Genomic DNA, 16,477 nt, shown 5'->3' on the forward strand with positions numbered 1-16,477 from the left:
CAATCCATGGCTTCCCTGGTAAGATTTTGTTCTAATAATCTCTTCATTATGGATTGAAGTTGACATTTTTAAATTAGTTCCTAATTGAAACGTTCTTTTTCTTAATTTGACACACAACATTTCCTCCAGGTTTTTATTATCAATGATTATTTTTTTACTTTACCAAGATCCTTGCAAATTAAAAGAGAAGTACATTGTTGTATAGCTAGAACCTTTTTTTTTTTATTGCAAAATCAAAAATAGTTTGTCCACATACAGTACAGACCAAAAGTTTGGACACACCTCATTCAAAGAGTTTTCTTTATTTTCATGACTATGAAAATTGTAGATTAACACTGAAGTATCAAAACTGTGAATTAACTCGTGTGGAATTATATTCATAACAAAAAATGTGAAACAACTGAAAATATGTCATATTCTAGGTTCTCAGCCTCAGAAATGGCAGGTTAGCAGCAGCTCAGATTAGAGAGCAGGTCAATGGCACACAGAGTTCTAGCAGCAGACACATCTCTACAGCAACTGTTAAAATGAGACTGTGTGAATCACGCCTTCATGGTAGAATATCTGCTAGGAAACCACTGCTAAAGAAAGACAACAAGCTGAAGAGACTTGTTTGGGCTACAGACCAGTGGAAATCTGTACTTTGGTCTGATGAGTCCAAATTGGAGATTTTTGGTACCAACCACCATGTCTTTGTGCGACGCAGAAAAGGTGAACGGATGGACTGGTTCCCACCGTGAAGTATGGAGGAGGAGGTGTGATGGTGTGGGGGTGCTTTGCTGGTGACATTTTTGGAATTGAAGGCATACTGAACCAGCATGGCTACCACAGCATCTAGCAGCTATTCCATCCAGTTTGCGTTTGGTTGGACCATCATTTATTTTTCAACAGGACAATGACCCCAAACACACCTCCAGACTGTGTAAGGGCTATTTGACCAAGAAGGAGAGTAATGGGGTGCTGCGCCAGATGACCTGGCCTCCACAGTCACCGGACCTGAACCCAATTGAGATGGTTTGGGGTGAGCTGAGAGTGAAGGCAAAAGGGCCAACAAGTGCTAAACATCTCTGGGAACTCCTTCAAGACTGTTGGAAGACTGTTGGAAGACCATTTCAGATGACTACCACTTGAAGCTCATCAAGAGAACGCCAAGAGTGTGCAAAGCAGTAATCAAAGCAAAAGGTGCTACTATGAAGAACCTACAATATGACATATTTTCAGTTGTTTCACACTTTTTTGTTATGAATATAATTCCACATGTGTTAATTCACAGTTTTGATGCCTTCAGTGGGAATCTACAATTTTCATAGTCATAGTTGGACACACCTTCTCTTTGAATGAGACGGGGTGTCCAAACTTTTGGTCTGTACTGTATCAGGAACTTTAACAATAAAACGTTTTTTATTATATTACATCAAATTTTTTAACATCTTGCTAATATGTATATTAACAAAATCTAAATACCAGCCTCCAAATTTTTCTCAGATCTGTTCTAAACAATAATACCCTTAATTTGATCTTGGTCTTGTAAATGTTGAAAATGTATCGTTACATCATTAGTTATCTTTTTTATAAAAATAATTCTCCTAGAAATGGTTTTACTGCAATATACGTTTTACATGAGGAGGTTTATAAGAAAGAAACTAAAACTTTTACTCATCTGCAATTGGCATTTTTTGTGTAGTTATGTTTCTAATACCTGTAAAATCATTTTCAAGGATGCACAATAATAGTACCACAATACCAGTACTAAAAAATAAATCCTCTTAGGCAGTGGAAAGATTTCTCTCAGCAAATCTCTGTTGTAGTTTTTACCATAACCAAAGGATCCACACGCCTTCAACAATCATCAACATGATGGGAACACGAATGGTAAAGGTGTGTACTTATATAGCCCTTTTTCTACCTTCTTAGGAGTGCTTTACAGTCACACTCACATTGATAGCGGCTTCGCTGCCAAACAGTTGCCAACCTACACCCACCAGGAGCAATGCGTGGCTCAAGGTCTTCCCCAAGGACACTTTGACACATGGGTGAGCAAAGCGGGAACCAAACCTTTGATCTTCCGATCAGCGGTTGACCACTCTGCCTCTACACCACTGCTGCCCCTTAACCAAAACAAATAAACAAACCTCTCTATTTATGAAGTATTTAGAATTAAAGCTACTCTTTAGTAGAATTTGTGGATTCTTTACCTGCTTCTTATTATTAAAACGATTCTGCAGCTTTAGATAAAGTTTATTATTTACGTAACCAGAAAATCCCTTGTGGGTCATGTTGGTTGTGTCCTAATTCCTTCACTACTTAGTGCACTATAGTCCATTCGCCATTTTATAGAACTGTCCAAATCTACTATTCCAAAATCCAGTGCCCTGGAAATTTCCCAGGTCTGCAAAAAAACTAGTGTGCATCGATGCTCACTAGACGGGCGAATATAGACGTACAGATGTGAATAAAAGATGAGAACTAAAAATGTATTCATTTTTTTTAAGCCGCAAAGAGAGGCATCAGTACAGTTTGAAATGTTTTTATTGTGCTTAACAAGATAAATATACTGATTAGTTGTTTAACAGTTTTGTCAGAGTTTATTTTTGGCTGGATTTCAGTTTTGTCTTTGTTTTTTTGTTCTATTTGCTCGTCAAACAAATACTGCGTTATTGAGCACAAAGACAAACCAAGTTTATGCATAGAAAGACCAAACACAAAAACTCGCAGCTTATCCTGTCAGCAAAAATCTCTGGCTGTCTGTCTGACGGTTCTAACTGTGGTTTAGCTGTCACCCTCGGTGTAATCCTCATGAACAGCCCAGGGTGTCACCACACCTTTTCTGCAGCCCTGATGTGTGTGGCTTTGTGTTTTCTGCTCCTTTCGGCCCCGTCAGCTGCTGCTGCTGCTGTTGACGGACCCTCTGATGTTCCACGCTGCTCAACAGATCTGCTTTTGTTGTCTTTGCTGAGCTCCTTTCTGCAGCTGCACCTGTTTTAATGTCTTTTTTTCCTCCCTCCCTTCGGACTAAAGGGAGCAGTGTGGCAGGCAGGCAGAGGAACACATACTGATGAAGAAAAATCCTTTCAATGGTATAGAAATGCTTCAAACAAAGTGATGAAAGCCTGGATTCAATTAGAAATACTGTTCTGTTATTTACCTGTTTAGAACTAAGTCCTGTAACCCTTGTGCTATCTTGGATGACCCCACCCTTCCATTGACGTGTTCTTCCTACCATGACAAAGGTGGAAAGATGTCATGTAATCCATGGACACCAGTGAAGATCACAAATCATTGAAGAAAAAAGGTTCAGAGCACTGTCTAGTGGGTCTGGATGACCCGACTCCCAATGTTAAAGTGCCTAGGATAGCACAAGGGGTCTGATGGAGGCACAAATGTGCTCCTCTCTGAAAATGACTTTAGACCTAAATATTCTCCCATAGATTTGTTAAATACATCTTACCAAGTGGTTCACAAACTGATGTTAAATTCTGGATTTAATTCCAATTTATTTTTGTTTTTCTGATTCTTTCTGGGTGTTGTAGTAAGACTGCATGGTGGTGTGCAGTCCCACAGTGAGAAGGCCTTGGTTCAAATCTCGGCTGGGAATTTTCTGTAAGGAGTTTGCACTCCGGTCCTAAAACATGCCTCATAGGTTCACTGATTATTCTAAATTGTGGGGGTGTGACCCTGCGACGGACTTGGCGCCTTCACCCAACAGCAGTCGGGCTGGCCTCGTTGACCTATACATGAGAACTGGACTTCAATCAGAATGAGTGAAACATCATCCATAGAAAATGGCTCCAACATTCAATCTCCATTTTTTTCAAGATATGGACGTCGGCATGTTGGAACCAGAAACATGCCGACGAACCAGAAAAAAAAAAGTTGTTTTAGGGCATAGTTTCTGCAAAGCACCTCTGAGTTGTGGGCGGACTCAGGTGGAGCAGGGAGCTTGTGGCCGACCATTTGTAGTTTGTACATAACAACTACATGCTTTTTTAAACACCAATTTTTTTCTGCTACTGATTCACCAGAATTTGAATGAATACTCAGAAACTCAAGTTTTTTTTAGCTTAATTTTCTTAATTTATGTTCTCCATCATGACAAAAATGCTCCAATGATATGTTTAAAACATTTTCATGGGAGTGGACAAAGTTTCATCTTGTCTGATATCTTTTTCTTTTTCGATGGCTTAACCCTCTCTGGCCACTAGATGGCAGTAGAGTTATAAGCTTCAATCTAACCATTTGGAACTAGGAAGAGCCATGGAGCCCCTCTTTAGGGCCAAGCATTTTTGATTTCCCTGAAATGTTTTATAAAAGGGACTTTAAACGAGGTGAAGTTACACTTGGATTAAAAAATGGCATGCTGTTTCCCAGGAAAGGACCCACAGGAGGGGTGTGTCCCACCCCCATCAGTTGACAATAATATCAAAAATGGAAACTGTCGTATGTATTGCTCATTTTCTAAACATTTTGCAGTTCTCCAGATAGCAAAGAAAATGAAAATGAATTTGATCTAATGTGCCAGACATGAAGAGAAAAGAACGTGAAATTACGACCTGGGTTCTCTCAGACCTGCAGTGTCCACTTATTCCTGTTACAATCATAGTCCTCAGCAACAAAAGGCAGCTGGGGAGGTGGGGAGCAGCAGGCTGCTGCGGAGGCTCTCGCTGTGTGAGGCTGAAGCCAGTGGAGCGAAGGATGAGGTGAAAGGACAGAGAGAAGAGCTAAAGTGATGGAGGAATACATAACAAATGTGAAGTGACATAACTGGACATGCTGGGGCTCGCTTCAGAACAACACTGATCTCTGCCTCCTTATATCTGCTGCTGCTGTATTTTTTCCCCTTTTCTCTTTTCTCCTTCCAACCCCCCAACGTCTTCTGAGAATTCCTTTACTTTTTCCACCTGATTAAAAATATCTGGTTTTCCGTGCCCTCATTTGTGCCTTTCCTCTCTTCCTCCTGCTTGTTTATGCTCCTCTCTTGCTCCCAAATCTCTCCTCCCTCCATTCCTCCTGCACACCTCTTCTCTCTTTCTAATAATAGCTATAATGTGTTATGCTTGTCTTGCTCACAGCGGCTCTGCATTTGCCTCCACAGACCCCCCCCTCTCCTTTTCTCCCTCCTGTCGTTGGCTCGCTGTCTTTCTCGCTTTTCCTCCGTCTCCCACTTTTTCTCCCACTCCTTCGTTCAAGCATTCCTCTTTCCATATGCTCTTTGTCTTTGCGGCTTGGCGTCGTCTCAATGCTTGTCTCTCATGCTCCCTCATCCCCGCTCTCTGCAGTGTTTTGTTTTGCAGTACAGTCACAGTTTGGGGTGTGCATGCTGCTTTATTTATTTAGTCCCCACCCCCACCCCATCCTCCCACTTGCTCCGTGGCGCTGCAGCCCACCGGCCTTCCTTGGCTGTCAGAGGTTGAGGTCCCAATTTCTGTTGCTCTATGTGGGTCTCAGCTGTCTACATGTGTGGAGGAAGGTGACCCTTTTGATCCAATGTAACCCTTGTGTTATCCCAGGCACTTTAACATTGGGAGTCGGGTCATCTAGACCCACTAGACAGTGCGCTGAACCTATTTTCTTCAATGATTTGTGATCTTCACTGGTGTCCATGGATTACATGACATCTTTGCACCTTTATCCACCTTTGTCATGGTAGGGGGAACACGCCAATGTAAGGGTGGGGTCATCTAAGATAGCACAAGGGTTAAAAGTGTTCCCAGTGGTCTTTTAATTATGATTATGCTGTTTAGCCATAATTGTAAAAAACGGTGTCGTTTTCTAGGACGTCGTTTCTGCAGAGCTGCAGTAGTTGATCAGAAATTCCCTTCTGACTGTTGCCGTGGGGTAACCTCACCCTTTCCCATCATTCATCTGCTATTACGTCTTCTGCTAGCTTACATCCCCTCACACCCACGACCTAGCAAAAAAAATGGCGAGAAAAATTGGAGCGATCCAGCCATATTGTTCTGAGCTAATACCAGCTCAAGCGAGGAAAATAAAAATGTACACGGATCTAGTCGTCTACAAGTGGAAGCAACAGAATGGAGTGGAGCATTGAGCTGGTTACCTGCCCAGAATATTTTTAATGCCTCAAATACCATCTTTTCCACGTGCCTTTTTTCATCTGGTCCTGATTCACAACAATTTTGAGCTTAACGTTATTTTTATGTGTTCTCCATCAAGAGAAAAAATGTCACAAGAACATGTTAAAAACACCAAAAACATGTTTTTGTTCTCTTTTAATCGGAGTAAATCTTTTAAGAGTGTGCTCATGAGCTCCAGCTCTTCTGTCTGGGTTGGAGTTTCAACTCGACATTCTTACAGCTCTTTCGCTGCAGTGGATCTCGCACACAAACCGAAGCATTTTCTGGTTTCACTCTGTCTTACCTCGTGAACCTCATTACTGCAGCCGAGTAGAACATGAAAGGCTACAGCAGACCCAGAACAACAAGAGGGGAGGGTGGATGTCTTCCTTTTCACACAATTAGACAGGCGTGCAGGGAGACAGATGGGATTTCTGACTGACACAGATGTGGTGTGATAAACATTACGGACTGGAACTCAGAATATAGTGAGACAGTAGACAGGAAGCACTGGCTGTGGAGTAATTTCCTGTTTTCAAGATTCCCCCTGCTGGTGCTGCTAGATAACCCTTCGTCTAAGGGTTGGAGGCACTTTTCCATACTTTTACATATCAATTGAAATCAGAGAACCATCCAGCATTTCAACATGTTTGAAAAGAGACTGTTGCCTGCTGAAAACCTAACAGCTTCATCTGAATTTTATCTGTTAACCTTACTCCCTCACTTTCATGGTTGGTGGTTGGTTTCTGTATAAACTGACCGAAAAAAAACCCCAACAAACATAAGTAGAAACTAAAACAAACCAATGCAAGGCAAACATGGAAACCTATGACGATAGGAAAACAGAATCACTTGGCTCTGAGTAGAGACGATCTAGAAAAAGGGAGCTGGTGTGCTGGTTCGTGTAACCATCAACCAACTAGCTGGCCGTAATGGGTTAACCTGTTTGGGCATCCACACAAAGTTTCAAGATCACAGAAAAATGTTCATGCACATTTTTTTTATTCTGGCATGCTGTGGGCGACACGTAGCAAGCAGCATGCTAGGGTAAGTAGGGGTATAGTGGGGAGATGCAGACATGTCGTACAAATTTCTCACTTTTTCTACCCCTGACACTGCAAACTGCACAAGCAGCCCATTAGTGCTAATAAAGCACTCCATCCGTGCAGTCTGGCTGTTGGAAATAAGGAAATTAAACAATCAGGATTTAGTTTGTGATGACACTTGCTCATCACCTGCACACGTGCGTGCGACTTTTGTGCACAGTCAGGATGGCGCCAGTGCACGCACCTTATTAATGAGTCACGTGTGATGTTAGGGCACCATACGACAGCATCCCCTTCACATCATAAGTGTGTTTCGCTTACATTAGCCTTACAAATGGGGCGACAGTGGCTCAGGTGGTTGAGCGGGTCGTCCAATGATCGAAGGGTTGGCGGTTCGATCCCCGCTCCCACCAGCCAAAATGTCGTTGTGTCCTTGGGCAAGACACTTCACCCTCCTTGCCTCCAGTGCGGCTCCACTGGTGTGTGAATGTGTATGAATGTCCCGGTGATGGTCAGAGGGGCCGTAGGCGCGAAATGGCAGCCACGCCTCTGTCAGTCTGCCCCAGGGCAGCTGTGGCTACAAACATAGCTTACCATCACCAAGTATGAATGAGGAGTGAATGAATAATGGACATAATGTAAGCGCTTTGGGTGTCTTGAAAAGCGCAGATAAATCCAATCCATTATAAATGCTTCACAATGTACTTACTACATTCACAACAATGGCATGTCCCATTTTTATGATGTCCCCTTGAGGTGGCCCTACAAGCCTAACAAGACACACCTGCACCTTTAAATGCCCGGACAAACGCGAAACCTGCAGCAACTGTCTGGGTCAACCCCCCCCATATGGGTGCATTGTGACTGAGATATAACTAAACTGAGTAAAGAGATTCATTTTTGAATAAAACCCAGACTCAAACCTATGCCACAGTTGTAATTTGCTTTCATGCCATAAGTGGTAGTTTTTGAAATAAATCTACTACTGAGGTAAGTTAATAGTGAAACTACTACTGTTACAACATATGTTGCATCGTTTATGTTGCTATAGAAAAGGTTGTGGAAATGCTCTGGTTTCCTTTTTCCTTGTGAATCTCTCCCTTCTGTCCTCCTTCCACGTTTGAAGTGGTGCCCTCTCATCATACATGTAAGGCTGGTGAGCATTGCGGACTAAACATTCAAATATATTCAATTCTGAATTGTAAAATCCAGCCACTCAAACACTGTTCTTTTGCCTCCATTCTGTGGACCAGTGAAGAGTTAGTTTTAGCCAGTTGTTGCATCATCCATTGTTTTGTTTTGGAACCACTGATATTTTCATTGTCTCCATCTTTTCCAGTTGTGACACCTTAACCATTGTGCCATCTTAGATGACGCCACCCTTACATTGGCGTGTTCTCCCTACCATGACAAAGGTGGATAAAGATGGAAAGATTTCATGTTATCCATGGACACCAGTGAAGATCACAAATCATTAAAGAAAAAAAGGTTCAGAGCACTGTCTAGTGGGTCTAGATGACCCAACTCCCAATGTTAAAGTGCCTAGGATAGCACAAGGGTTACGGGTCACCTTCTTCCATACATGTAGACAGAAAAAATTGTGTCCTATGTGAGGATTCTGGTTGCATTTACTGACCTGAAACACATTTTTTGTGATGCATGGCGCTAAAAAAACATGTCAGAATGTTTCAGTACATCTTTTGTACACTACGCTTGATGAGTTGCTGAAGTATTATGGGTATTGTAGTCAGAAGCCTGGCGAAGTGATAAAATTCTGACTGTTTTGTTTTGCTGAATGTGCTGCATAATCCAAAAAATACTGTCATGATCAATTTATCAACTTTTGGAACCAGATGATGTGTATATTAGACCATTTTACATTGTCAAGATTAGGAAAAGCAGTATGTCAGGATAAACTTTAGTAGATTTTTTAACATGTTTTTTTGTGTTTTGTTGTTTCTGTTGAGCTAACATCTTGTCATGATCCCACTTAGATTGAATTCTTTTCACAGAAGTTATTTCTTTATTAGTAGCTCCTACTACATTTGCACACTACCTCATTATTTCTCTCATTACGGTTTAATTTTAATGTACAATTATATTAAATTATATGATTGTTACACACAAGTTTTATCAATCATTAGCTCACACATTTTCTTTGTCTTTTTTCAAAGTGTGTGTTTTGTCGCATTTATGTCTGACTTCTGTTCTGTTTGCTGTTTTTTCTTTTTCTAATTTAGGTCACCACTGGAAATGCAGCAAAAAGCAAAATATACCGGCTTAATGCAGCTCATTTGTTTTAGTGAAAATAGTGTAGCAGTCACACCCTCTCTACACAGCCTCATTTTCCAGGCGATGAACAATATTGCAGTTCGGAATATTTTGGGATGATTGCTTCACTGTTATTATATGCTGTTCATTCTGTTCCACCACATACGGAGGAGACGAGATTGCATCAAAAAGCTGATCTACTTATGATCCCCAACACGTCATGAAAACAGATGTAAAACCAAACATTTCAATAGCTCAGGTTGACAATTCTATTCCCCAGATTGTAGGGGTTATCATTAAAATTGACTGACATTTGCTAAACTGGCGTTTGTAGCATGTAGTTAATACAAAACTAATAGCAGGACAGGATAGCAATGATTAAATCAAAGGTATTTCTGAAACAGATATTGTGATTTTGCAACTTTTAAAAGCATTTTTCCTGCCTAAGTATGGTTCAGAATGATAATAAAAAGTGTAAGGTTCAAGTGTGGGAGGGGCTTAGTTTTGAGGCGTGGCATAAACTGCTGTAACCCTTGTGCTATCCTAGACACTTGACATTGGGAGTTGGGTCATCTAGACCCACTAGACAGTGCACTGAACCTTTTTTCTTCAATGATTTGTGATCTTCACTGGTGTCCATGGATTACATGAAATCTTTCCACCTTTATCCACCTTTGTCATGGTAGGGAGAACACGTCAATGTAAGGGTGGGGTCATCTAAGATAGCACAAGGGTTAAAGGGGGCTCAGTGAAGGTGCTCGTACAATTTAGCCAACAGCTTGTTAGAGTCTCTCTGTGGCAAGCCAATAGAACAAATAATCATCTAAATGAAGGAAAAAAAAGTAGTTTTTTGTCTGTCAAATCAAAATTTTTTGCTCTAATTGTATCACTTACAGCTATTGTTTTTATCATTTGTTCATTTTTGTTTTTATCATCTTAAAAATATTGCAAAACTGAGTCCAATTGTGTCGCGTTCTGAGTTGGAGATGCTCATCCACGCTTTTATATCATCTCGTCTATATAACTGCAACTCCATCTTTACATGTTTAAGCAAAAAATCTTTAGAACTGTTCCAGGTTGTCCAGAATGCTGCTGCAAGCCTTTCAACTAATTCCTCCAAGTTTTCACACGTCACCCTGTTACTAATCCAGTTGCACTGGCTCCCCATCCGCTACCGAGTGTATTTTAAAATCCTGGTTTTAACATACACAGCTCTTAATAGCCAGGCACCGGTCTACATACAATACCTTTTGCAGCCGTCCACTGCCAGCAGGTCCCTGAGATCATGTGACCAGTGTCTGCTGGGTGTAAAGAGAACCCGGTTACAGACTAAAGGTGACAGAGCCTTTGCAGCAGTGGCTCCATCCCTCTGGAACTCCCTTCCTCTCAGCCTCAGATCTGCAGACTGTGTTTTCTTTTAAAAAAACAGCTAAAAACATATCTTTTTAAAATAGCATTTTCTTAATTATTTTTTACTGTCTGTGTTTTACTATGTTTTATTTTGTTTTATTGTGAAGCACTTTGTGATTTTTATCTTGATAGGTGCTATCCAAATAAAGATTATTATTATTATTATTATTATTATTATTATTATTATTATTATTATCATTATCGTACACTCTGAAGTGGCCTGAAGAAGAAACATCATGCAGTTCCAAATCTGCACACTTGGGCATAGTATAGTCTGGTCCAAACAAGGTTAAAAGAGCATGAAGCAGAAAAATGGCCAGTGCTGCAAATCCTCTAACTATTGTGGGCTTTACATCTTTTTGGTTTACTTTCTCCAGTTCTTTTTGGCTGACATGAAAGGAGCTCATTGTTCTGCAAACCAAGGTCCATTCCTTTGATATCCACAGAAGTTCAGGTGAGCATTCACACCTGACAAGCAAAGTGCCATCATCCAAGGAAATGGATGCTAGGATGACTCAGACCTGCCAATGTAGTAGTGCCCTCATTTAACCCTTTAACACCACATATTTAGCTCCAGTGTGGACATGCTTGCCACTATACCTATACACTGTAACTCTTCAGTCATTTATGCAATAACCGTAATTCCCCCAGAATCTGAAGCAGAGAAATGCTTTGTGCTAATATGTAAAAGTCTACAGTAGTGAATTGCCTAATCAACGTTAATATGCGGACACTGATTCACTACATATGTATGTGTGTGTGTGTGTATATGTATGTATGTATGTATGTATATATATATATATATATATATATATATATATATATATATATATATAACCACGCACAAAAGGATTTCTTGATTTCTGACCGATTGTGAGAAGCTTCTTTCTGCGTCGGAATCCGTTGGAATTACGCTGATTGCGTTGACGGTCAAAGAGTTCCGGTAGTTCAAACTCTGTATGTTGTTTTGCTGTCACTGACGATAGCTCCAATGTTAAAAACATAATCTACCAGTCATTAAGCTGGTTTCAGTGACCACAAAAAGCAAATTCTGCATTGAAATAAACTCAGTTCTTATCCAAATACTGATTACTGATTTTCACAAGTATATTATATTTGCGACGTCCAAGATCGCTGATTTGCCATCTATATCAATCTAACAGACTGTAGTAAAGATGCACTTCAGGCAATGTAATTATTGCTCTAAAATAATTCAATTCAATTCAATTCAATTGTATTTGTATAGCCCAAAATCACAACAACAGTCGTCTCGATGGGCTTCGAAGTAAAACATGAAATCAAAAGGATCACGAATACAAAGAGTTCAATAGAAAAATACTAAAGTGAAATAACAAACTGACTATGCTATACTGGCATCCCTGCCCTTAGACCCCCCTTCGCGGTAAGGAAAAACTCCCAAAAAAACCGGATTCCGGAAAAAACGAAGAAACCTCAGGGGTGCCCACATGAAGGAGGGATCCTCCCCCAGGACGGACAGGCGATAAAATAGAGAGTGATGTTGGATTTGAGTGCATAAACTAAGCAAACTGACAGTGGTTCACGTCACCAAAGGTGTATAAAACTTTGAAGTGTCTGTGAAGTTTGTCATTTTCACAGCAGAAGTATCTCCGGTTTTTCGTAGCTTTTTTGAAGTATAGAACATCTCCAGGATGTGTTGTAAAATGATCCAAAACAACATTGACATTTATGTGTACTGCTAAAGTTAACCAGGAAGTTGACAGCAAACTGATTTTGACATTTTTTTAAGTTGTTTCTCTCTTGGCACTTCCCATCAGGGCTCGCCACAGTGAAACAACCTCTCTTTCAGGGATGAGACGCATGGTAAACTTGGCAATGTTTCACGCCGGATGCCCTTCCTGACCCAACCCTTTCAATTTATCCGGGCTTGGGACTGGCACAGAAGCAGAGAAGGGAACAGGGAGCAGCACAAATTCGAACCCTGGTTTCACGGACGAAAGGCACCGCAGACCAGCACGAGCTAAACTGGCTCCACTTTGACATTTTTTTAAGTGACAAATATCATTTCTTTCTTTTTAAATCTTTGAGTTTTTATGTTATGTTTTGTTGATTCCGAACAACTGTTCAAAATAAATATTTGTAATATCAGTACATCAAGTAAAAAGACACTTATACAGTAACCATTCAGACATGTTTAGATTAAATAGCAGGAATCATGGTTTGATTTGTGAATCATTGCTCTTAATATGTGAATCAAATCAAAACTTGTTTTCCTTAAGTTAGATTGAAGAACCTCCATGATTTTCCCCTAACCTGCCCTCTGGAACACTGCACTGCTTCTCATTTATTTATATTTTTCAGTTTCTTTTCACAGCATTGCTCACGTTGGCTCTGAGTGAGTGGAAAAACCTAGCCTTTAACCCTATCCTTCTGTTTGATAAATTCACATGATGGAATTCAGAATTACTTCAACAAGGAAACATTTTTATTCATTATCTGAGGCCTATAAATGTGAATTATTCTTCTGTATTAAAGATCCTAAAATTACAAAATCCAATGATTGAGTATTATGTAAAGGTCTTGTGCCAATAAAGAAAAAAAGAAAAAATAAGTTTGCAGTTTAACAGGTGATTTCGGTGCATATCTGAATGTCTATGGTTCTTTTGCATCGAGGCAGTGCATATATAAATGTAATGTAGTTATATTTTCTAGTGTTTTAGGTATAGATGGGATTGGATGTTGTCATTTCATGGGATTGGTGTCATTTCTACAGCCTTCCAGGCTGAATGACGGCTCTGTTACAAAGATTTCTATTTTTATCGTCTTACTTTTTGCCACATTCAAGTTTTTATCTCGGTTGTTTAATGCTATGGAGTTGAATGCAGCTTTGAGGGTTTTTCTTTGAGTAAAAGAAGAAGAAAAAAATCCCTGTGCCTGTATGAGAGGAGCCGAATTCCTCATGAATTTTAAACATGTCCCGTGTGGATGTTAGAATTCCACCCTGGTTTGCTGCATGAGGTGGAGCTGAAGGAGCGTCCTCATTCTGGCAGTCAACTTGATGCCCCCCCCCCCCCCCCCCACACACACACACATGTACACACACACATCAATAGTGAGAAAAACATACATTTCTACCACATCATATGGGAGGCAGGTTTGAATGCTTAATGCACCGCCTCTCGTTTTTACACTTTCAGTGTCCTTGCTGAACCACTGAGATCTCCACACTTTTCTCTCCTCCCTGCCTCCTGTGTGACATGTGACCCCCACCGCCACCACAGACACACACACACACACACACATACACAAATACACACAGTTCTAAAATTAGCTGACCTGAAGGAGGCAGGAAACGACATTAGAGGTCAGGTTATTGACTTTATTTTTCTCTCTGTATATGAAGTTATCAAAGTGATGAAGGTTTTCCTTGAGATCATCGTCAGCCTTGGTCATTAAAACAGAACACCTCAGTTCAATGCTTTTCCTTTCTTAATTGTTTCATCACTGTGACAGAATGAACAAGAACTCGTTATTTGTGTTTGATGGTCAAAGTTGATAGTAATTAAACTTTCCGAGGGTCAGAGATTCATTGTTGAGTTTAATTAATGTTGTCTCCGTTATAAAGAAAGTCAAATTCATTTATGAGGCATTTATTTTGGTCACATATTCTGCCATGAAACTAATTAGGTCATTGTTTTTTTTATAATATGTAAAATATTTCATCTGCCCATCTTTGCAGCAAAATTCCACATGAACAATACTTCTGAAGCTTTTTTTACATCAATCTCCTAAACGAAACCCCCTCAAGTGATCATTATTCAATGCATTTTTAAGGATTGTACTTATTTAATTGACATGAACAATTTGTTAAAATAGTTAATTTAATGCAAAACTTTTATAGAATAAACTTATTTCCATTTAACCCTTTAACACAGGAGATGTCACCGACGATGACACCTAAATGACACTCGTTCTTTGACGTATGTAAATCCTTGATGAAACCCTCTTTACGGAAGTTGAGTGTTGGACGACATTTTTCTCTGCTTTAGAATCCACTGGAATTATGTTAATATCGTCAATAGTTAAAGAGTTACAGTAATGGAAAGTAGGTGGGTAGGCTTTTTTTTAAGTGTGCATAACTTTGTCTGTGATCATTCATTTCATAGTTATTTTACCCTGTACTTATCAAACGGACTGCATCACTTCAACCATAAGGAACATAACTTATGATCAATGATCATGATCAATTTTCAAACATTTGGCACTTCCAGGAATTGAAAGGTACGCCATCCATACATCACTACCAAATCCCAGTCCCTGGTTGGTCAAAGTTAATCTGGTTTGACTTTTAACTTGCAATTAATGGCTGCGCGTTGTCTATAGGGAGCCTGAAAATGGTAGTAAAAAGTTGTGTAGCTGTGCTTTCACACCAGAGTTTTGAATGCAGAAGCAAAAAAAAAACGTTTTTTTTACCAGTTTTTTTTTTTCTGATCTGTATTTTGATTCTCAGAACAAACCGTTCTCACTCAGGTGTGGTGTAGAACTCAGATCAGAGACTTTGAAGTGTTTTTAGTTTTTTTTGTCGTTTTTTTAAACTAGTTGTCGTCCTTTTTTAGATTTTTTTGAATGGTTACATATTTCCAAGTGAAAAACAGCTGTGAGTGTTTGATTCAGTGGATGAGTGAAGCAGCTTTTCACAGGGAATAAATGGATACGGTGTGAGAAAAAAATGATCTCGGTGAGCATGCACCTTGAACGCGGCTCTCATTTTTCAGAAGAATGCCGCACTTCCTCCTTGGGTTCTTTCCAAAGTAACACCTGCAGAGGCAGCGCGTCTTTCCTTAGAGCCTTGAAGGGCTGAAAGAAAAGAAAACATTAAAGGTGACGAACCTGAGTGCTTCCAGACGGAGATGGACTACATGCAGAAGACCTTTAAAGCCTTGATTTCGTGTATGTTGGATGTTTTAGGTATGTTAGATGGTGACGGTGGAGAAGAAAGCAACTACAGAGGGTAATTTTTTTTAACCCTTGTGCTATCCTAGGCACTTCAACATTGGGAGTTGGGTCATCTAGACCCACTAGACAGTGCTCTGAACCTTTTTTCTTCAATGATTTGTGATCTTCACTGGTGTCCATGGATTACATGAAATCTTTCCACCTTTATCCACCTTTGTCATGGTAGGGAGAACACGTCAATGTAAGGGTGGGGTCATCTAAGATAGCACAAGGGTTAAAAACAAAAGATTTAAAAAAAACAGCTGCTTCTTCATTTAAACATAAATTTTGTGTTGCTAAAAAAAGAGGCATATTGGAATTCCTTTCATTGTTTTGCAAACCCTTCATGTTTTTGTCTTGTATTTGTTTAAACAACAAAACTAACGATTAACACTTTAAGCTCTTCGGGTCAGGCTGGTTGAACAAAGTTGCAGAGTTTTTGTCAGCTCAAAAAAGAAAACAACTACATGGCTAATTAGGTTTGACTGTAACGCGTGACAATTAGTGTTAGTTTGTAAGCTGTTCAAACAATTAGCTCTGTGAATCTTTAAAACAGCTGCTGTTGAGAACAAACGGAGAGTTTACCTGAAGTTTCACCCCCTTTGGTTTGTTTGCGTATAGTTAAAACTAAAATTCAAAATAATTTAAATGTATTACTTATCTGTTTTTAAAAATCTAAATATGTTGTGTTTGAATTTTTCT

This window comes from Oryzias latipes, chromosome 18 (assembly GCF_002234675.1).
Source record: "Oryzias latipes chromosome 18, ASM223467v1".
NCBI lineage: Eukaryota > Metazoa > Chordata > Actinopteri > Beloniformes > Adrianichthyidae > Oryzias > Oryzias latipes.